This window comes from Odocoileus virginianus, unplaced genomic scaffold (assembly GCF_023699985.2).
Source record: "Odocoileus virginianus isolate 20LAN1187 ecotype Illinois unplaced genomic scaffold, Ovbor_1.2 Unplaced_Scaffold_10, whole genome shotgun sequence".
Classification (NCBI taxonomy): domain Eukaryota; kingdom Metazoa; phylum Chordata; class Mammalia; order Artiodactyla; family Cervidae; genus Odocoileus; species Odocoileus virginianus.
Window position 1 is genome coordinate 1,553,989 of NW_027224272.1, and position 20,884 is coordinate 1,574,872.

A 20,884-nucleotide genomic window follows, 5' to 3' on the forward strand; every position below is an offset into this window, starting at 1 on the left:
AACTCAACATTCAGAAAACTAAGATCATGGCATCCGGTCCCATCACTTCATGATAAATAGATGGGGAAACAGTGGAAACAGTGAAAGACTTTATATTTTTGGGCTCCAAAATCACTGCAGATGGTGACTGCAGCCATGAAATTAAAAAATGCTTGCTCCTTGGAAGAAGAGCTATGACCAACCTAGACAGCATATTAAAAAGCAGAGACATTACTTTACCAACAAAAGTCCATCTAATCAAAGCTATAGTTTTTCCAGTAGTCATGTATGGATGTGAGAGTTGGACTATAAAGAAAGCTGAGTGCCAAAGAATTGATGCTTTTGAACTGTGGTGTTGGAGAAGACTCTTGAGAGTCCCTTGGGTAGCAAGGAGATCAAACCAGTCCATCCTAAAGGAAATCAGTCCTGAATATTCATTGGAAGGACTGATGCTGGAAGCTGAAGCTGAAGCTCCAATACTTTGGCCACCTGATGTGAAGAACCAACTCATTAGAAAAGACCCTGATGCTGGGAAAGATTGAAGCGGGAGGAGAAGGGACAACAGAGAATGAGATGGTTGGATGTCATTACACACGCGATAGACATGAGTTTGAGTAGGCTCCAGGAGTTGGTGATGGACAGGGAGGCCTGGCGTGCTGCAGTCCACAGGGTTGCAAAGAGTCAGATACGACTGAGCGACTGAACTGATTTGAGAGTTTTAACATATTGTAGATACTAATCCTGTGGGCAGATATGTGGTTTGGTCGCAATTATTTTGTTTCAGTTTGTAGCTTGTGTTTTCATCCACCTAACATAGTGTTTTTATAAAACAAAAGCATATAAATTTGATGAAGTCTGAAATATTAATATTAGTATTTTCCTTATTGTATTTCTTTAATGGATTGTGCTTGACTATGTCAAGTCTAGGAACTCTTTGACTAGCCTTAGCTTCCAAAGATTTTCTCCTTTGCTTTTTCTAAAATTTTTTATAGTTTCAATGTTTATGTTTAAATCTATAATCTATTTTGAGTTAATTTTTGTTTATGGTATGAGATTCAGGCTGAAGTTCATTTTCTATATTTGCCTCCAGATGTCCAATTGCTCCAGCATCATTTGTTGAAAGGTAATTTTTTTCTCCATTAAATTGCTTTTGCATTTTTGTCAAAAATCAGTTGAGCAACCAGCATTTCCCATACTCTTTATATAATAGCTCTAAGTTTGTACTTATATCACTGCTAAAAACTCCGCAAATATGTGTTAGCTTTAAGGTTCCTTAAAAAATAATTATTTCATCTTTCTTGATCATAAATTTACTCACCAAAAGTATAATAGCCAAATGCCTTGATTAAATGAACCATAAAATCAAGGGTAATATTCATACTTCTATAAAAAGAAGTCTTAGTTTTGCTCAGTATTTATTTCCATCTTAGATAGTCAATAATCATATTTCTTCTGCAGTGACTTACAAACTGAAATAAATGACTTAAGGATGCCTTATTGCTGACATAGATCAGAGTTAGTTGCTAATGAAATAACTCCTTTCCAAGTAACTTCAAATAAATCTGCTGATCCATAAAAGATTCATCTTAAAGGAATCCAGTTCATTTGCTGCCTCTACCACTTCCATGGACATGAAACATCTTTTATAGTCTACCTTGTTTCAGCCATTGCAATGCTAAGAGTAGCAGCTGGCTTGTAATAGTCTGTTGTAACTAGCAGAGATGATACATTTAGTAAGACCTCGTGACTGCAATATGAAGGACAGACCCCTCTCAAAAAAAATTATATTAGAGAATCTCCTCTGGTGTAAAAATTAATCCCAGGATACAAGGCTTTGCTCCATTTAAGATCAGAAAGGCAGTGCTGAAAAAGCACTCCAGACACAAAACCCATGACTCAAAGCTTCATTCCTGGAAATTAATTCCCTGTGTCATGTTGTATCTGGGGCAACAGAGGGTAGTGCAAAACTTTAGCAAAAGCCAAACGCAACGCCTTAGCAGATGTCTTCACAGTGGGAGTCTCCTCAGGCTGAGAGTACCTTCCTATTCTGTGTACATTTTTAAGATACCACATTCCAGGTAGAAGACAGTCCCATTCAGAATATGTCTTAGAATCAAGGCCATATGTTTTTTCTGGGTGTGCATACAATGACAGAGTATGTGTGTGGGGGAAAAAAAAGAAGACATCTATCTGTAAAAAAAAAAAACACCAAAAAAAAAACTATTAAATAAGATATGTATAGACATTTTCCCAAAATCTCAGGGAAAAAATGATGCCTATTTTGTTCAGCAAAAACTTTCCAGTATTGGGTAAATCCAGTAGTTACTTAAATGACTGCTTTTCAGGAGTTGTGTAAGTTGTGACGGCTGTTAAGTTGCTTAATTGTATATTTACGAGTAGAAAATTATGAGTTATATGACTGAGTATTCAACTCAAAATGTGGGATATGAGATGTTGCTGCTTCCATGTGGCACTGTACAATAAAAAGAGATGATACTAAATCTACCTTTAAGCATTGTTGGTTCCTGAGCAGAGCACTGAAAATATACTACCCACTAATAAGCTCGAGACATATAACCTGATGCCTCCGAAAAGCTTTAATTCTATGGGACCAAGTTTGCATACTTTGAAATGAGCCTGGCTGGAAGTGTTAATTCAATTGGACATTTTGACAATTTTGGATTTTTTAGTTCTATTTTTTAAGAAAATATTTTAGTAAGCAAACAGATCTTAAGGGTAAAGCTTGAGGAATTTTTACTCCCATGAAACCAATGTCTGATATCAAGGTATAGGACATATCCAGAACTCCAGGAAGCTCCCTTGTGCCTTCTCATAGTCAATACTCCCAAAAGTTTTGGCTGTTTTTGAATTTGATATAAAAGGAATTATACAGTTTGTCCTCTTTTGTGTTTGACTTTCTTTTGCTCAATACTGTATATGGGAGTGTCATCTATGTATTTGCATATATCAGTAGTTTATTCTTTTTATTGCTGAGTTATATCCTATTGTATGAATATATCACATGTATTTATCCATTCACCTGTGGTTGCAATTTATGTTGTTCTCAGGTTCTGGCTGGGAAGATCATTTCTGTCCATGCATTTTGGTACACACGTACACATTTATGTTTGTGTACAGGGCCAAGAATGGAATTACTGGATCCTAGGGTATTCATATTTTAGCCTTGCCAATTGCTGTTAAAACAGTTTTCCAAAGCAGTTTTACCAATTTACTTCCAGCCAGCAATGTGAATGAATTCCAGCTACTCTTCATCGCTGCCAACACTTGGCATGTCAGTTCTTTTAATTTTAACTATTCTGATGATATCTCATTGACATTTGCAGTTGCAACTCTGATGAGAAACTTTTCATATGCTAATTAATCTGTACTGGATGCAAATCTGTTAATATAAAAATACACAAAGTGGACATTTTTATTTTTCTTCTAGAGCTTAGATAAAAACAGCTGTCGACTCATACAGTGTCCTAAAACCACTCATTATTGTCCCAAATTAACAAACATGAAGAAAAGAAATCAGAATCACATTTTAAAAAGGCACAGGTCAGTGGTAAGAAAGTATTTAACTGTCAGGTTTCATCTCAGGTGGCTTTTCTCTGACTTTTTGTTTTTTAATCTGTGCTAAGCATAGAAAGCAGGGGGTAAGATGTTTGCCACAGAGAGGTACACACCAAGCAAATCAGTTATATCGCAAAAGGTGCTAACTGTTTGAGCAGTGTAAGGATTTGGAGTTTAGGGTAAGATTTCATCAGATGCCAATGCTGAGTGGCATTTTATCTGACACAGGTAGGTATTTTATACTTTTATATTTCTGATGATTGGATCATAATTGCATATGAACTATTCATAAATGTATAATATAGGGAACTATTTAGAGACACACGGTACTATATTTGAATATTCATCTAAAAAGCTCTTGATAGCACATTAAACTTCACAATTTGTTGGAGGCACATAAATGGCAAATACTATCTACATTTCTGAAAGCAAGAGACAGATTCAGTGAGATTCAGGTCCTAAATAAATGGAGAACTCCATACTCTGGCATGAACATTGCATCAGGCGGTGATGCTGAAATCATTATGGCAATTAATGTCACTGGAAGTTTGACTGGAAATGTAGCCACTTTCACTCCACCAGAAGGTCTGAATATTCCTGGGCCACCAACCACTTACCATTTCCTCACAAGTACTAATACTGTACCACCATTACTGGCTACATATATATATAATAAGTGCAGTCAGTTATGTGCCTGCTATAGACTGAATGGGAAAGGAGTACGTCAAGGCTGTATATTTTCACCCTGCTTATTTAACTTATATGCAGAGTACATCATGCAAAATGCCAGGCTGGATGAAGCACAAGCTGGAATCAAAATTGCTGGGAGAAATATTAATAACCTCAGATATGTAGATGACACCACCCTTATGGCAGAAAGCAAAGAAGAACTAAAGAGCTCTTGATGAAAGTGAAAGAGGAAAATGAAAAAGCTGACTTAAAACTCAACATTCAGAAAACGAAGATCATGGCATCTGGTCCCATCACTTCATGGCAAATAGATGGGGAAACAGTGGAAACAGTGACAGACTTTTATTTTCTTGGGCTCCAAAATCACTGCAGATGGTGACTGCAGCCATGAAATTAAGACACTTGCTCCTTGGAAGGAAAGCTATGACCAACCTAGACAGCATATTAAAAAGCAGAGACATTACTTTGCCCACAAAGGTCTGTCTAGTCAAAGCTGTGGTTTTTCCAGTAGTCATGTATGGGAGAGTTGGACCATAAAGAAGGCTGAGTGCCAAAGAATTGATGCTTTTGAACTGTGGTGTTGGAGAAGACTCTTGAGAGTCCCTTGGACTGCAAGGAGATCAAACCAGTCAATTCTAAAGGAAATCAGTCCTGAATATTCATTGGAAGGACTGATGCTGAAGCTGAATAGCTCCAATACTTTGGCCACCTGATGTGAAGAACTGACTCATTGGAAAAGACTCTGATGCTGGGAAAGATTGAAGGCGGGAGGAGAAGGGGACGACAGAGGATGAGATGGTTGGATGGCATCACCGACTCAATGGACATGAGTTTGAGTAAGCTCTGGGAGTTGGTGATGGACAGGGAAGCCTGGCGTGCTGCAGTCCATGGGGTCACAAAGAGTCAGACACCACTGAGCGACTGAACTGAATGACTAATAGACTAAATGTTTGCATCCTCCCCAAATTCATATTTTGAAACCCCAATCCCCATTATGGTAGTATTTGGAAGTAAGGCCTTTGGGAGGTGATTAGGTCATGAGAGTAGAACCTCATGAATGGGATTAGTGACATTTATAAAAGAGATTCCAGAGGGACCCCTCATCCTTCTAACACTTGAGATAGCAAGATGGCTGTTTATGAGCAAGAAGTAGGCTCTCACAAGACACTGAACCTGCCAGAGCCTTGAGCTTGAACTTACCAGTCTCCAGAACTGTGAGAATAAATGTTGTTACAGTCACCCAGCCTATGACATTCTATTACAGCAAAATGGACTAAGATAGTGTCTTTGCCTTAAATCAGATGAGTTTGGCTTTAATTAAAACAACTGAATCATGATGATCAGCAAGTTATTAATAAATTCTAGAGTCAGACTTAAGTATGAGTCCTGGGTGAATCATGTAAGAACCATGTGAGCATTTTTATTTTTCCTTCCTTGTAATATGGAAGCTGGTAAACCATTGTCTCCATCTTTTCTTAAAGTTGTAAAGACAGTCTACATTAAATAAAACCACAAACTGAAAAATACTAGAGTAATAATACAAGAACTTATACTTATTAGACCTTTTTGACATCTAAGAATATCTGTCTCTCAGACAAAAGTGCGTAAAAATTAAAGTGTTATGTCAAGTTCTTTAGATTGGCCACTGTTGGATGGCTGGTGGTGTTTGATAAGGATTCCTTATACATAGTCTCTGGTCCACTTTTGTGTATTTTGAAAGTTATCCAAGATATAGAGGTAAAAATAAAGATGTTCATTAAAGTAAAATAGAAATAGAGGAAAATGCAGCAATTCAGCTGTTCTCAAGAATGGTCCCTGAGAGCAGCAGCATCAGCAGCTGTGTGGAATCTGGTATGAGATGTAAGTTTTTATGTTATACTCTAAAAACTCAATCAGAAACTCTGAGGGTGGGACCCAGCAGTCTGTTTTTAAACATGCCATTCTAGGTGATTCTAATGTACCCTAAAATGTGAGAACCACTGATGTAACAAAAATAATATTGGTCCAAGAATTAAGAGATATGAATCTTAATTCAGAATTAATTGGGTCTGTGATCTTAGACAAGCCATTTACATCCTCTGAGCATATTTCCTCATCTCCAAATGAAGTTCGGATTGTGTGATCTTCTGAGCACTCATCTTTAAGTACAGTTAGAAAAGATAATGTTGCTTCATAAATAAAAAAAAATTCAGATTGCCCATTATAAATGTCATTGGTGTTTGAATTTTACTATTAAGTCTAGATGACTTGGTTGACTTTCTTGTGTTTTTTATGATTCTGTTATATCTGACACAGAGCAAGAACTTACACTTTCTCTAAAAAACATTTGAGAAATTTACACGTAAGTTCTAACTATTTATTGATAAAATATTAATGAATCTAAAAAGTATTTTTATAGGTGCTTTAAACACCAAAGTTTGTCAGATATTTCTACAAGCCTGCCACATTTCTCTATTTCATAAAAAGATGTTAAAAATGCAGTGTCATAAAACACTGGGCACTCTGAGTTATCCTAAGAGTGGGCAGAGAGGACATGAACTGAGGGGCAAGAAGCTAAGAATAAATTCTACGAAAGACTTCCCTGGTGGTCTAGTGGCTAAGACTCCACACTTCCAATACAGGAGCCTGTGTTCAATCCCTGGTCAGGGAACTAGCTCCCACATGCTGCAACAACAGATCCCACGTGTTGCAATGAAGATCAAAGACCCTGTATGCCTCAATTCAGACCCAACCCAGCCAAATGTGTTTTTTTTTAATTCTAAAATAAATAAATAAATTCTATGAAGTTCAATCATTTATTGCCAGGACCTTTCTAGAGGGGAGAATTTTAAAAAATATGAGCTCAGTAATAAGGAATATAAAGCATACTGGACTTGGAAGGGTGTTGGCAAAGACCACATTCAGAAGCAAAAAGAGAAGCCAGTAGCTCTTTTTTTTTTTTTTTAAAGATATGATGTAGTTACAAGGAGGCAGGCCACAGCTTCCTTTTCTGTCATCCCATGTAACCCCTTAGAGGTCGATAGCACCTCCTGAAGCTACCAGGATGACTGTCCAAACTGAAGCCTTACTCCTTTCAATCCTTATTAAAGAGAAATTTAATGGGAAACGACAAAAGTGTCACAGCTGGGCCCTCAGGTTCAGAGAATGCAATATCCATGGCTGAGAAAAAGGATTGGTCCTCAGTAACAACCTACTACTGCTACTGCTAAGTCACTTCAGTCGTGTCCGACTCTGTGCGACCCCATCCCTGGGATTCTCCAGGCAAGAACACTGGAGTGGGTTGCCATTTCCTTCTCCAATGCATAAAAGTGAAAAGTGAAAGTGAAGTCGCTCAGTCATGTCCGACTCTTCGCGACCCCATGGACTGCAGCCTACCAGGCTCCTCTGTCCATGGGATTTTCCAGGCAAGAGTACTGGAGTGGGGTGCCATTGCCTTCTCTGAAATAGCCACCCTATTCCAGCCCAAAATAAATGGAACAATGGAAAAATTGACTCCTTCCCCACAGTTCCACTGGAGCAAGCCCAAGCTGATCTTTCATTCTGCAACTCCCCCCTGTACCACAGAGAGGCGGCAGCCCTTTGATTCCCCTGCCCAGTGGAGCTGGCAGGGCTAAGGGGGGAGCGAGTCATCTATACTCTGCTTGGCAGAGGCAGGCTGTGCACATATCCCCCTTGTTGCTGTTTTTGCTGTTTAGTTGCTCACTTACGTGCAACTTTTTGTGACCCCGTGGACTGTACAGCCCGCCAGGTTCCTCTGTCCATGGAATTTCTCAGGCAAGAATACTGGGGAAATTTTTAAAAATTAAATAAAAAATTAAAAGATGGGTTGCCATTTTCTCCCCCAGGGGAACTTCCCCACCCAGGGATCAAACCCATGCCCCCTGCATTGGCAGGGGGATTCCTTACTGCTGAGCCACTTAAGTCCACCAATGATTCCCCTGCAGGAACAGTATTGGTGAAGCGGAGTAGGGATCTGATCTTCCATCCCTACCGGTCAGAGCAGGTATTATTATCATTCTACCTCCCACTCAGGATGGTGTCAGTAGGATCCAGCAGTGAACAGACTGTCCACATCTTCCTGAAAGAAACAAGACTAAATGAGGCAGTATGAGGCAGAGCTGGTCCCCACCAAGCTTCACAGTCCTTTCACTGTGTCTGTGGAGCCCAATGGGGAACAGTGTCTCACCTCCTACTCACTAGCAATGAGGTAGATGAGGTGACGAGAGGCGGAGCTGGCAGACGCTCTATCTCCCTTTCCTCATGTAGTGTCAGTGGGGCCCAGCAGGGAGCTGCTGAGCGTCCACATTCATTCAGAATCAACAAGGTAGTAAAAAATCAGTGTCACACATTTGCTGGGAAGATGTCAGCAGAGGGAAGGGCTGACTGAACTGAACTTCAGCTGTTTGCAGTGAGGTGTAAATGCTCTGCTCCACTTTTTTAAGGGTGATACCAGTGCAGTCTAGTGGGAAACTGAACATAACACCCACCTGGATCTTATGCTATACCTCAAGATGTGTAATAAGATCTGAGCTAAATCTCATACCTTATACCAAAAAAAAAAGTCCAAAATGTTCAAGGATTTAAATGTAATACTTAAAATTATAAAATATTTATGAGAAGATAAATAATAGAAATTCTTTGGGATCAGGTCTAGGCGAGCTATTGTTAAACATGATATCCAAAGCATAATCCATAAAAGGAAAAAATGATAAACTGGACCTCACTAAAATTATGAATCTTTGCTCTGCAAAAAGACTCTGTGAAGAAGATGAAATGCAAGCTTAAGACTGAGAGAAAATAATTCTAAAGAAGTATATGACAAAGTGGCAGTATCTAGAACATATGAAGAACTATTAAAATCAATAGAAACAATAACCTAACTCTATACCTAAAGCAACTAGAGAAGGAAGAAATGAAGAACCCCAGGATTAGCAGAAGGAAAGAAATCTTAAAAACTAGGGCAGAAATAAATGCAAAAGAAACTAAAGAGACCATAGCAAAAATCAACAAAGCTAAAAGCTGGTTTTTTGAAAAAATAAACAAAATTGACAAACCATTAGCAAGACTCATTAAGAAACAAAGGGAGAAGAACCAAATTAACAAAATTAGAAACGAAAATGGAGAGATCACAACAGACAACACTGAAATACAAAGGATCATAAGAGACTACTACCAGCAGCTCTATGCCAATAAAATGGACAACTTGGAAGAAATGGACAAGTTCTTAGAGAAGTATAACTTTCCAAAACTGAACCAGGAAGAAATAGAAGATCTTAACAAACCCATCACAAGCAAGGAAATTGAAACTGTAATCAGAAATCTTCCAGCAAACAAAAGCCCAGGACCAGATGGCTTCACAGCTGAATTCTACCAAAAATTCAGGCAAGAGCTAACACCTATCTTACTCAAACTCTTCCAGAAAATTGCAGAAGAAGGTAAACTTCCAAACTCATTCTATGAGACCACCATCACCCTAATTCCAAAACCAGACAAAGATGCCACAAAAAAAGAGAACTACAGGCCAATATCACTGATGAACATAGATGCAAAAATCCATAACAAAATTCTAGCAAACAGAATTCAACAACATATTAAAAAAATCATATACCATGACCAAGTGGGCTTTATCCCAGGAATGCAAGGATTCTTTAATATCCACAAATCAATCAATGTAATACATCACATTAACAAATTGAAAGATAAAAACCATACGATTATCTCAATAGATGCAGAAAAAGCCTTTGATAATATTCAACATCCATTTATGATTAAAACTCTCCAGAAAGCAGGAATAGAAGGAACATACCTCAACATAATAAAAGCTATATATGACAAACCCACAGCAAGCATCACCCTCAATGGTGAAAAATTGAAAGCATTTCCCCTGAAATCAGGAACAAGACAAGGGTGCCCACTCTCACCACTACTATTCAAAATAGTTTTGGAAGTGTTGGCCACAGCAATCAGGGCAGAAAAAGAAGTAAAAGGAATCCAGATAGGAAAAGAAGAAGTGAAACTCTTGCTGTTTGCAGATGACATGATCCTCTACATAGAAAACCCTAAAGACTCTACCAGAAAATTACTAGAGCTAATCAACGAATACAGTAAAGTTGCAGGATATAAAATTAATACACAGAAATCTCTTGCATTCCTATACACTAACAATGAGAAAACAGAAAGAGAAATTAAGGAAACGATACCATTCACCATTGCAACAAAAAGAATAAAATACTTAGGAGTATATCTACCTAAAGAAACAAAAGACCTATACATAGAAAACTATAAAACACTGATGAAAGAAATCAAAGAGGACACAAACAGATGGAGAAATACACCGTGTTCATGGATTGGAAGAATCAATATTGTCAAAATGGCTATACTACCCAAAGCAATCTATAGATTCAATGCAATCCCTATCAAACTACCAACGGTATTTTTCACAGAACTAGAACAAATAATTTCACAATTTGTATGGAAATGCAAAAAACCTCGAATAGCCAAAGTAACCTTGAGAAAGAAGAATGGAACTGGAGGAATCAACCTGCCTGACTTCAGACTCTACTACAAAGCCACAGTCATCAAGACAGTGTGGTACTGGCACAAAGACAGAAATATAGATCAATGGAACAGAATAGAAAGCCCAGAGATAAATCCACAAACCTATGGTCACCTTATCTTCAACAAAGGAGGCAAGGATATACAATGGAAAAAAGACAACCTCTTTAACAAGTGGTGCTGGGAAAACTGGTCAGCCACCCATAGAAGAATGAAACTAGAACACTTTCTAACACCATACACAAAAATAAACTCAAAATGGATTAAAGATCTAAATGTAAGACCAGAAACTATCAAACTCCTAGAGGAGAACATAGGCAAAACACTCTCCGACATAAATCACAGCAGGATCCTCTATGACTCACCTCCCAGAATATTGGAAATAAAGAGCAAAAATAAACAAATGGGACCTAATGAAACTTAAAAGCTTTTGCACAACAAAGGAAACTATAAGCCAGGTGAAAAGACAGCCCTCAGATTGGGAGAAAATAATAGCAAATGAAGCAACAGACAAAGGATTAATCTCAAAAATATACAAGCGCCTCCTCCAGCTCAACTCCAGAAAAATAAATGACCCAATCAAAAAATGGGCCAAAGAACTAAACAGACATTTCTCCAAGGAAGACATACAGATGGCTAACAAACACATGAAAAGATGCTCAACATCACTCATTATCAGAGAAATGCAAATCAAAACCACAATGAGGTACCATTCCACACCAGTCAGGATGGCTGCTATCCAAAAGTCTACAAGCAATAAATGCTGGAGAGGGTGTGGAGAAAAGGGAACCCTCTTACACTGTTGGTGGGAATGCAAATTAGTACAGCCACTATGGAAAACAGTGTGGAGATTTCTTAAAAAACTGGAAATAGAACTGCCATATGACCTCAGCAATCCCATTTCTGGGCATACACACCGAGGAAACCAGATCTGAAAGAGACACGTGCACCCCAATGTTCATCGCAGCATTGTTTATAATAGCCAGGACATGGAAGCAACCTAGATGCCCATCAGCAGATGAATGGATGAGGAAGCTGTGGTACATATACACCATGGAATATTACTCAGCCATTAAAAAGAATTCATTTGAATCAGTTCTAATGAGATGGGTGAAACTGGAGCCCATTATACAGAGCGAAGTAAGCCAGAAAGATAAAGACCATTACAGTATACTAACACATATATATGGACTTTAGAAAGATGGTAACAATAACCCTATATGCAAAACAGAAAAAGAGACTCAGATGTATAGAACAGACTTGTGGACTCTGTGGGAGAAGGCGAGGGTGGGATGTTTCAAGAGAACAGCATCGAAACATGTATATTATCTAGGGTGAAACAGATCACCAGCCCAGGTTGGATGCATGAGACAAGTGCTCGGGCCTGGTGCACTGGGAAGACCCGGAGGGATCGGGTGGAGAGGGAGGTGGGAGGGGGGACCAGGATGGGGAATACATGTAAATCCATGGCTAATTCATTTCAATGTATGACAAAAACCACTGCAATGTTGTAAAGTAATTAGCCTCCAACTAATAAAAATAAATGGAAAAGAAAAAAAAAATCAATAGAAACAACAAAAGAAAAATTCAGTGAGAAACTGGGAGAAACACAGACAGACATTTAACCAAAAATAATATTCAAATGACAAAGAAGCATAAGAAAGATGTTTGACATCATTAACCATTAGGCAAGTTAAAACCACTTTGAGATATCACTACATATCTATTAGAATTACTAAAATAAGAAAAAAATAGTGAAAGAGTGACAGCAATGCAGTTGGCAGCCACCACAGGCTCAGGAGTAAAGGTCTCTTGCAATTTTCAATGGTTAGAACTCGAAAAACGTCAGAAAGTATTAGGAGATGGCAGTTAGCTGGGGTCTAGAAAATGGTCAACACATGACACTTACAAGATGGACAGGAGTGATAACTGGGCCTCCAAGAACAATTTATGAAAACCGAATATACAGCCTTAAAATAGAATGTGGACCTAAATACCCAGAAGCACCCCCCTTTGTAAGATTTGTAACAAAAATTAATATGAATGGAGTTAATAGTTCTAATGGAGTGGTGGACCCAAGAGCCATATCAGTGCTAGCAAAATGGCAGAATTCGTATAGCATCAAAGTTGTCCTGCAAGAGCTTCGGCGCCTAATGATGTCTAAAGAAAATATGAAACTCCCTCAGCCACCTGAAGGACAGTGTTATATAGTAGTTAATCCAAAAGAAAAAAAACCACACGCCCTCCCATATCCCCCATGAGATTTAAGCAATTTTCACTTTTTTTTTTCCCCAAGTAGTAAATTTTCTAGATACATCTTGGAGACCTCAAATTATTGGAAAGGAAGTGCCCATTCAAAGGCAATTTATTTTCAGATACTGTAAATGACACTAATTTTGTGTCCATGTGAAATGTATAAGTGTGCTATAACAAATAAATCTGTCAAGTGTATCCACAATCCACACAGTTGAACTTCTGGGTCCAAGAAAGTATATTTAAAGATGTATAGAACAGACTTGTGGACTCTGTGGGAGAAGGTGAGGGTGGGATGTTTCAAGAGAACAGCATCGAAACATGTATATTATCTAGGGTGAAACAGATCACCAGCCCAGGTTGGATTCATGAGACAAGTGCTCGGGCCTGGTGCACTGGGAAGACCCAGAGGGATCGGGTGGAGAGGGAGGTGGGAGGGGGGACCGGGATGGGGAATACATGTAAATCCATGGCTAATTCATTTCAATGTATGACAAAAACCACTGCAATATTGCAAAGTAATTAGCCTCCAACTAATAAAAATGAATGGAAAAAATAAATAAATAAATAAATTGATTCCCGTCACAACCAGCGGGGCACAGCTAACTCAATTGTTAGATCTAACTAGTCACATCTAACTCAACCTTGCTGCTGATTACATGGCCTGGGATCTCTGCCTTCTTCCCCATCCCCTCCTGGTTTCTTTAAGTCTTAAATGATGACTCCCTCAAGCTATTTTCCTTCGCCTCACTCTCCACTACCACCCATGACCAAAGCATAGATCATAACTCACTCTGCTCCTCTCTGAAGTTAGCCTTTGGTGAGGAATTCAGGGCTTTTCCCATAGCACTTCTCTCCCTACCTTAACCAAGAAGTGCTGCTTTATCCTTCCTCCTCCTTAAGTCCCTTTTTGCACCGTCACCATCCAACACTTTCCATGACATCTCCTTGCTTTGGCCAGAAGCCATCAGGTAAGGTTGGAAAGAGTCTCTGATCTTCCTCATTTAGCTTTACAACCACTTTACTTACTCTCCACCAGCCTGGGATTTGAATAATGGGAATAAGGGGTTCTCAGCCCTGCCACTCTCTGCTGTCATCATTGGCTGATGCATTTCTTTTTTTTTTTTTTTTCATTTACTTTTACTAGTTGGAGGCTAATTACTTTACAATATTGTAGTGGTTTTTGCTCATGTTTTGATAAGGTGAAAAGAACAATCACCTGAGTTACTCAGACCTGCCAGCTCTCAAAGTCTTTGGTGGGTAAACTTGGAGAAAGGCAATAGAAGACTCCTGTCAGCACACACAATCCCTCTAAATGAATTTCCTTTTCCTGTAATTGCTTTTACAATTTCAAGAAGTTTTAAACAGCGCTTTCACTTGTTCATCTTTGCAATCCATCTGGGTCTAGTTTGGAATCTGACAACTGGAACAAAATGAGCCTTGAATTCAGTGCATACTTTGGTTTTGGTGCTGCTGCTTCTCATGGTCCTCAACAGGGATTAAGGAAAAACTCAGTGTGCATGAGAGATTGCCAAAATCCCTGGCAAACTGCTGCATTTTGTCACTTTTTTATTCAGGATCACTAAATGCTGAGATGTGGATGCATACCAAAATAAAAGTAATTCATCGTGTTCTAAAGCTTTTTTTTGGTTTTTGTTTTTTAATTTAGTGTTTGTGTAAAACCAACTTTTGTAGCAGTAACTATAGAGAAAAGCTTAGTTCTAAGGGTTTAACATCCTGTAAGTAAAGTTTAACATAACAGTATTCTATAAGCAGCCTTTTTATTGTCAGACCATTGCCTGATTTTAATATAATAAAAAGAAGTGTGTACTAATATATTAAAAAAAAAATAGTGACATTACCAAATGCTGGCAAGGATGAGGAGAAACTGGTACACTCAAACTTTGCTAGTGGGAATATAAAACTGTACAGCCTCACTGGGTAACAATTTGGCACTTACATATAAAATTAAACATAAAAGTACCGTGTGTGTGTGTGTGTGTGTGTGTGTGTGCTGTGCTTAGTCACTCAGTTGTGTCCAACTCTTTGCAACCCCATGGACTGTAGCCCACCAGGCTCCTCTGTCCATGGGGATTCTCCAGACAAGAATACTGGAGTGGGTTGCCATGCCCTCCTCCAGGTGGCATCTTCCCAACCCAGGGATTGAACCCAGGTCTCTCCCACAATGCAGGATGGATTCTTTATCATCTGAACCACCAGGGAAGCCCAAGAATACTGGAGTGGGTAGCCTATCCCTTCTCCAGGGGATCTTCCTGACCCAGGAATTGAACCGGGGTCTCCTGCATTACAGGCAGATTCTTTACCATCTGAGCTACCAGGGAAGCCGTATCACCCTGCAACTGCAATCTTGGTTATTCATCCCAAAGAAATGAAAACTTAAGTTCACACAAAAGTCTGTAGACAAAGGTTCAGAGCAGTTTCCCTCTAATAGTTGAAAATGGACACACAACCCTGATATCCTTCAACTGGTGACAGGTTAAACCAACTGGGGTACTTTAATCCCATGGAACACTTCTCTCCAATAGAAAGGAATGATCTGTTGATACAGGCAAAAATCTAGATGACTCTCTGAAGAAGTACAAAGTGAAAGCACCAATCTCAAAAGGTTACATACTGCATAATTCTATTTATATAACATTTTCAAAATGACAAAATCGTAGAGATGGTAACAGATTAGCAGTTGCCAGAGGTTAGCAATGTTGTGGTGTGGGGATGTTGGGAATGATGGAACTGTTCTATATGTTCACTGTGATGGTGAATCTACAAACCTACATGGGTGGCAAAACTGCATAGGACTAAACACACATACACAAGAACAAGTAATCCTGGGGCAATCTTGCGAGAGGAGTAGTATCGGACAATGTTTCAAGAGAATAACAGTTTATAATATTGGTCCTTGCTACTCAAAAGTGAGCCTGGGACCAGTATAATCAATAGCAACTGGGAGTTGGTGAGAAATGTAGACCCTTTGGCCCTACCCCAGGCCCACTGAATTAGAATGCTAAATCCCTGGGTAATTCACACATTCAAGCTACTTAGTAGGTGCTGAATAAATTTGTTAAAGGTATTAATTTTGATTAAGTTCCACTTTCACACTGATTGAGAATTTGCCACCTGCTATCCTGAAAAAAGTGCAAGTGAGTGAAAGTCACTTAGTCGTGTCTGACTCTTTGTGACCCCATGGACTATACAGTCCATGGAATTCTCCAGGCCAGAATACTGGAGTGGGTAGCCTTTTCCTTCTCTAGGGGATCTTCCCAACCTGGGGATTGAACCCAGGTCTCCCACATTGCAGGCAGATTCTTTACCAGTTGAGCCACAAGGGAAGCCCAATCCTGAAAAAAAATTGCCTCCTATTTTGCCCTGTAACAGAACACAGGGAAGCTTGCTCTAAGTTTCTCAGGATGATCCCTGGCCACAAGGTATATGTGGCTCTTCCCACATATAAATCAGATGCATTTTGCCTGGAACTTTTCATTTATTCCAGTGGTGTCTATAATTTTTTCCCCAGGCCTGACATACTTAAGGTAAGCAATGATGTTTTCATAACTTTATGATCAATACACAGACCCGTCTTCATGAATATGATTATGATTTTTTGATCCATTAATCTCTGGTCATTATCACCAAAGCCAGGAAGGACTGAACACTATTTGAACAGTTTTGCCCAATTACTGAGGCCATCATAGACAAGTTGGCCCCAAATAATATTAAATCCAGGGTCATTTGCAGACACCTTGTGAGTCAATATTTTACAGCTCATATTTCCTTCTTCTTCTTTAATTGATTTATGTAGTCAAGTACCCTATGAGTTGAAAGCTGATACCTAGATGAAAATGACCCACATTTAAGAATCTTGGACTTTGTCCAAAATATCTCAAGAGAGCTCAGAGGTTGAATTGAAATACCAGAAACAATTTAACTCATTATCAACTCAACTAGTAACAGACATGTCTGGGAAGGAATCCCCACTAAACTGTACGTAGCCTGTACTAGACCATTAAAGGCTGTTCATGCTGAGAGATATTTGCATCCCAAATATTTCAAAGATCCTTTTGAGGAAGTCAACTATTTGATATATTACTTATGTATCACATGTCCTAGTGTCTTAACTTGGAAATGCAGTCTGATGGGGCTTTTATTTGGGGTTTGAGATACAGATGATAAACAATAAAGATAACACCTGAACTATGTAGCCTGCTAGGGAGTGCTAAGTACAATCAAACAGTGATAAAAGGAATGCAGAGAATAAAGAACTCATAACTCAACACCAAAAAATCCCGAAAAACCTGATTAAAAGTTGGACAGAGGAGCTGAATAGGCATCTTTCCAAAGACATACAGATAGCCAACAGGCACATGGAAAGGTGTTCAGTATTCACTCACTATTAGGGAAATGCAAATTAAAACCACAATGAGATATCACCTCACACCTGTTAGAATGACTGTTATCAAAAACATAAGAAATAACAAAACTGGCAAAGGATGTGGAGAAAAGGGAACTCTCATACACTGTTAATGGGAATGTAAATTGATGCAGCCACTATGGAAGACAGTATGAGGATACCTCAAAAATTATAAATAGAACTACCATATGCTCAAGCTATCCCACTCTTGGTATTTATTCAAACAATACAAAAACACCAGTTTGAAATGGTATATGTACAAGTATGTTCACTGCAGTATTATTTACAAAATCCAAGATACAGAAACAACCTAAGTGCCCATCAATGAATGAATGGATACAAAAGGTGTGGGGTGTGTGTGTGTTCAGAGAACACAACGATGATTACCAGAGGGGATGCTGGGACAGGGTGAGGGTGATATGGGTAAAGGGAGGTCAACTGTATGGTGATGAATGGAAACTAAAAATTTTTGGTGGTGAGCATGTTGTGGTAGCTCAGCTGGTAAAGAAGCCGCCTGCAATGTGGGAGACCTGGGTTTGATCCCTGGGTTGGGAAGATGCCCCAAAGAAGGGAACAGCTACACACTCCAGTATTCTGGCCTGGAGAATTCCATGGACTGTATAGTCCATGGGGTTGCAAAGAATCAGACACGACTGAGCAACTTTCAAAAAAAATGTTTATATATAGAAGGAATAATATAATGTTATACACATGAAACTTACATGATGTTGTAAATCAATGTTACCTCAGTAAAAAGTAATTTTTTAAAAATAGTACAGAAGGAACCAGTGGGATGGCCAGATGGGAAGAGTGAACTGCAACTCAAAAAGGGATGACCAATGTAAAGATACTAAAGAAATGCTGGGGCTCCCTGCTGGCTCAGGAGTAAAGGACTTGCCTGCCAATGCAGGAGATGAGATGCAGGTTCAAGTCCTGGGCCAGGAACATCCCTCGGAGAAGGAAATGGCAACCCACTCCAGTGTCTGGAGAATCCCATGGACAGAGAAGCCTGGTAGGCTACATACAGGCCATAGGGTTGCACAGAGTCAGACATGACTAAGTGACTAAACAATGCAACGTTAAACTGTACAAAGATACAAAGAAGGTAAGGAAATCCAGCTGTGTGGATGTCTAGGATGAGGAGTATTCTAAGCAGAAGAAACCACTAAGTGAAATCCTAAGGCAGAAGTGTGCCTGGTGTGCCCCAAGAACAATGCAGAAGCCAGGGCAGCAGAAGTTGAGTTAGAGAGGATGAGGAGGAGGAGATGAAGTTGGAGCAGCAACAGAGGGCTAGACCCTGTAAGAACTTTGATTTTTACTCAGAATGGAGTAGGGAGGCATTGGAAGGGTTGAGCAGAGTAATGCAATCTGACTTAAAATTTTAAAGGCTATCTTCAGCTGTTTTGTTGAAAATCATCTACTGGGGCCTGAGACTGGAAGTGGAGAGACCAATTAGGAGAGTGTTACTATAATCCAGGCAAGAGATAATAACCATGGCTCCAACCAGGATAGCAGTAAAGCTGGAGAAAAGTGGGCATATAGCAGATGTGTTTTGAAGTTAGAGTTAACAGAATTTCTTGGCAGTTTTTGATGAGGCTTAGGAAGGAAAAACAAGAGCCAAGAACAACTCTAAGGTTTTTGGCTTGAACAAGTGAAATAACAGAATTGCCCTCAACTGAGATTGTGAGTAAAGTAGGCTTGGGGAGAGATATTTTTAAGAAGGGATAACAGATGGTAACTAATCTTGTTGTAGTGATCATTTCATAATGTGTAAAAAATACTGAATCACTATATGGTATACTTGAAACTAATTTAATATTGAATGTTAATCACAGCTCAATAACAAAATTAAAATTAAAAAACCCAAACACATTCAATTTGAATTGCATGTTAAACAAGTAAACTGTAGGATGTACAACTTGTATGTGTAAGTATGAAGTTCAGGGTAGAGGTCAAGGCTAGAATATATATTCCATTGTAGTCAGCAATTAGATAGTATTTAAAACCATAGGAGTTAAGTTCCCCAGGGGCAGATGAGAGGAAAAGAGTTGAGTATAATATAAAGAAAGGACCAAGGACTGAACTCTGGAGCACTCTGAAGCTAACAGGCAGAAAGAAGAGAAAAGAAACAGAAAAGGGTTATATATATATATATATATCATGAACCCCCATCATGGTTACATGGTCCTTTCTAAACCTGTTGAGTATATCAGCATGCTCTGTGGGTCTGTGCCATCCATTACAATATGGGATGCTTAACCTCCCAACATTTGGTTACACTGCAAAATAATAAACCTTAAGTGTCTCTGCTTACAGTGTCTGCCATGCCTGCAGGGGACAGGAAGAGGTCAAGAGCAGAGGTGGATGTCACATAAAGCTGCCAACTGGTCATCCTCTCAGGATGAACACCTTATGTAAGCCATGCTGTGCCAGCATCTGGTCTCAGCTTTTGGGGCACAGAAATGAATGCAATTAATATACCTTGTCACTCAGATGGTAAAGAGTCTGCCTCAATGCAGGAGACCTGGGTTCAATCCCTGGGTCAGGAAGATCCCCTGGAGAAGGAAATGGCAACCCACTCCAGTATTCTTGCCTGGAGAATCCTGTGGACAGAGGAGCCTGATGGGCTACAGCCCATGGGGTCGCAAGAGCTGGACACAATTGAGCGACTAGCATACACACACAATATACCCAAAGACTAGTCACTACAATGGATTCACACTAAATAACATGAAACTATTATATGAAAAAGAAATCATAACAGAAAACAAACAAACAAACAAACCTGGAGGAGCTCCTATAGAAAGAAAGCTGCTAAGACTTTCTCCCCCACCACTATCAAAAGAGAGGGCATTTGATACAAATCAAGTTGACTGGCCTTATAAAGCTTTCTCATTACAGGCAAAGTCAGTTCCTTCAATACGATGTGTCTCCTAAAGGGACCAGCACCACATGTGATTTTAGGAAAAGATGAGGATGAAGAAGAGAGGGAGATATTATTTGCAAAGCCTTCTACAAGAAAGGCCATAACACAGTAAACAATGCTATCTGACCTCAGGCCTATTCTGTGTACCATGCCAAGGGATGCAGTGAAGAATGGCACTTTGGGGTGACACAATCTGAAGGGGAAACACTGCCCATAGCACTCGATTGCTGTTAGGAAATCACATTCCTAAACAAAATTAAAGGAAAATGCTGGGGCCTTTTCATTTCCTGGGCATTATTAGTGTGTTCCTGACAATTACTGACAGCTAGTCAGAACACTGTTTGTGTTCTTTGCGCTCTGGGCATTTCCTAATTATGAATAATAATCTCATTAATCATGCACTTGAAACAAGTAAATTATCCTGCAGAACATCATAATCAGTTGCATCAAAGAGCCTTCCAGGAAGCCCCTATGTGGCT

At 39.2% G+C, this 20,884-nt stretch overlaps 1 pseudogene; it reads left to right on the forward strand.

Annotated features, from left to right (window-relative positions):
* The first annotated feature begins 12,698 nt into the window (after positions 1–12,698).
* Positions 12,699–13,061, forward strand: LOC110126814 (ubiquitin-conjugating enzyme E2 variant 1 pseudogene; annotated as a pseudogene).
* Positions 13,062–20,884: the final 7,823 nt, after the last annotated feature.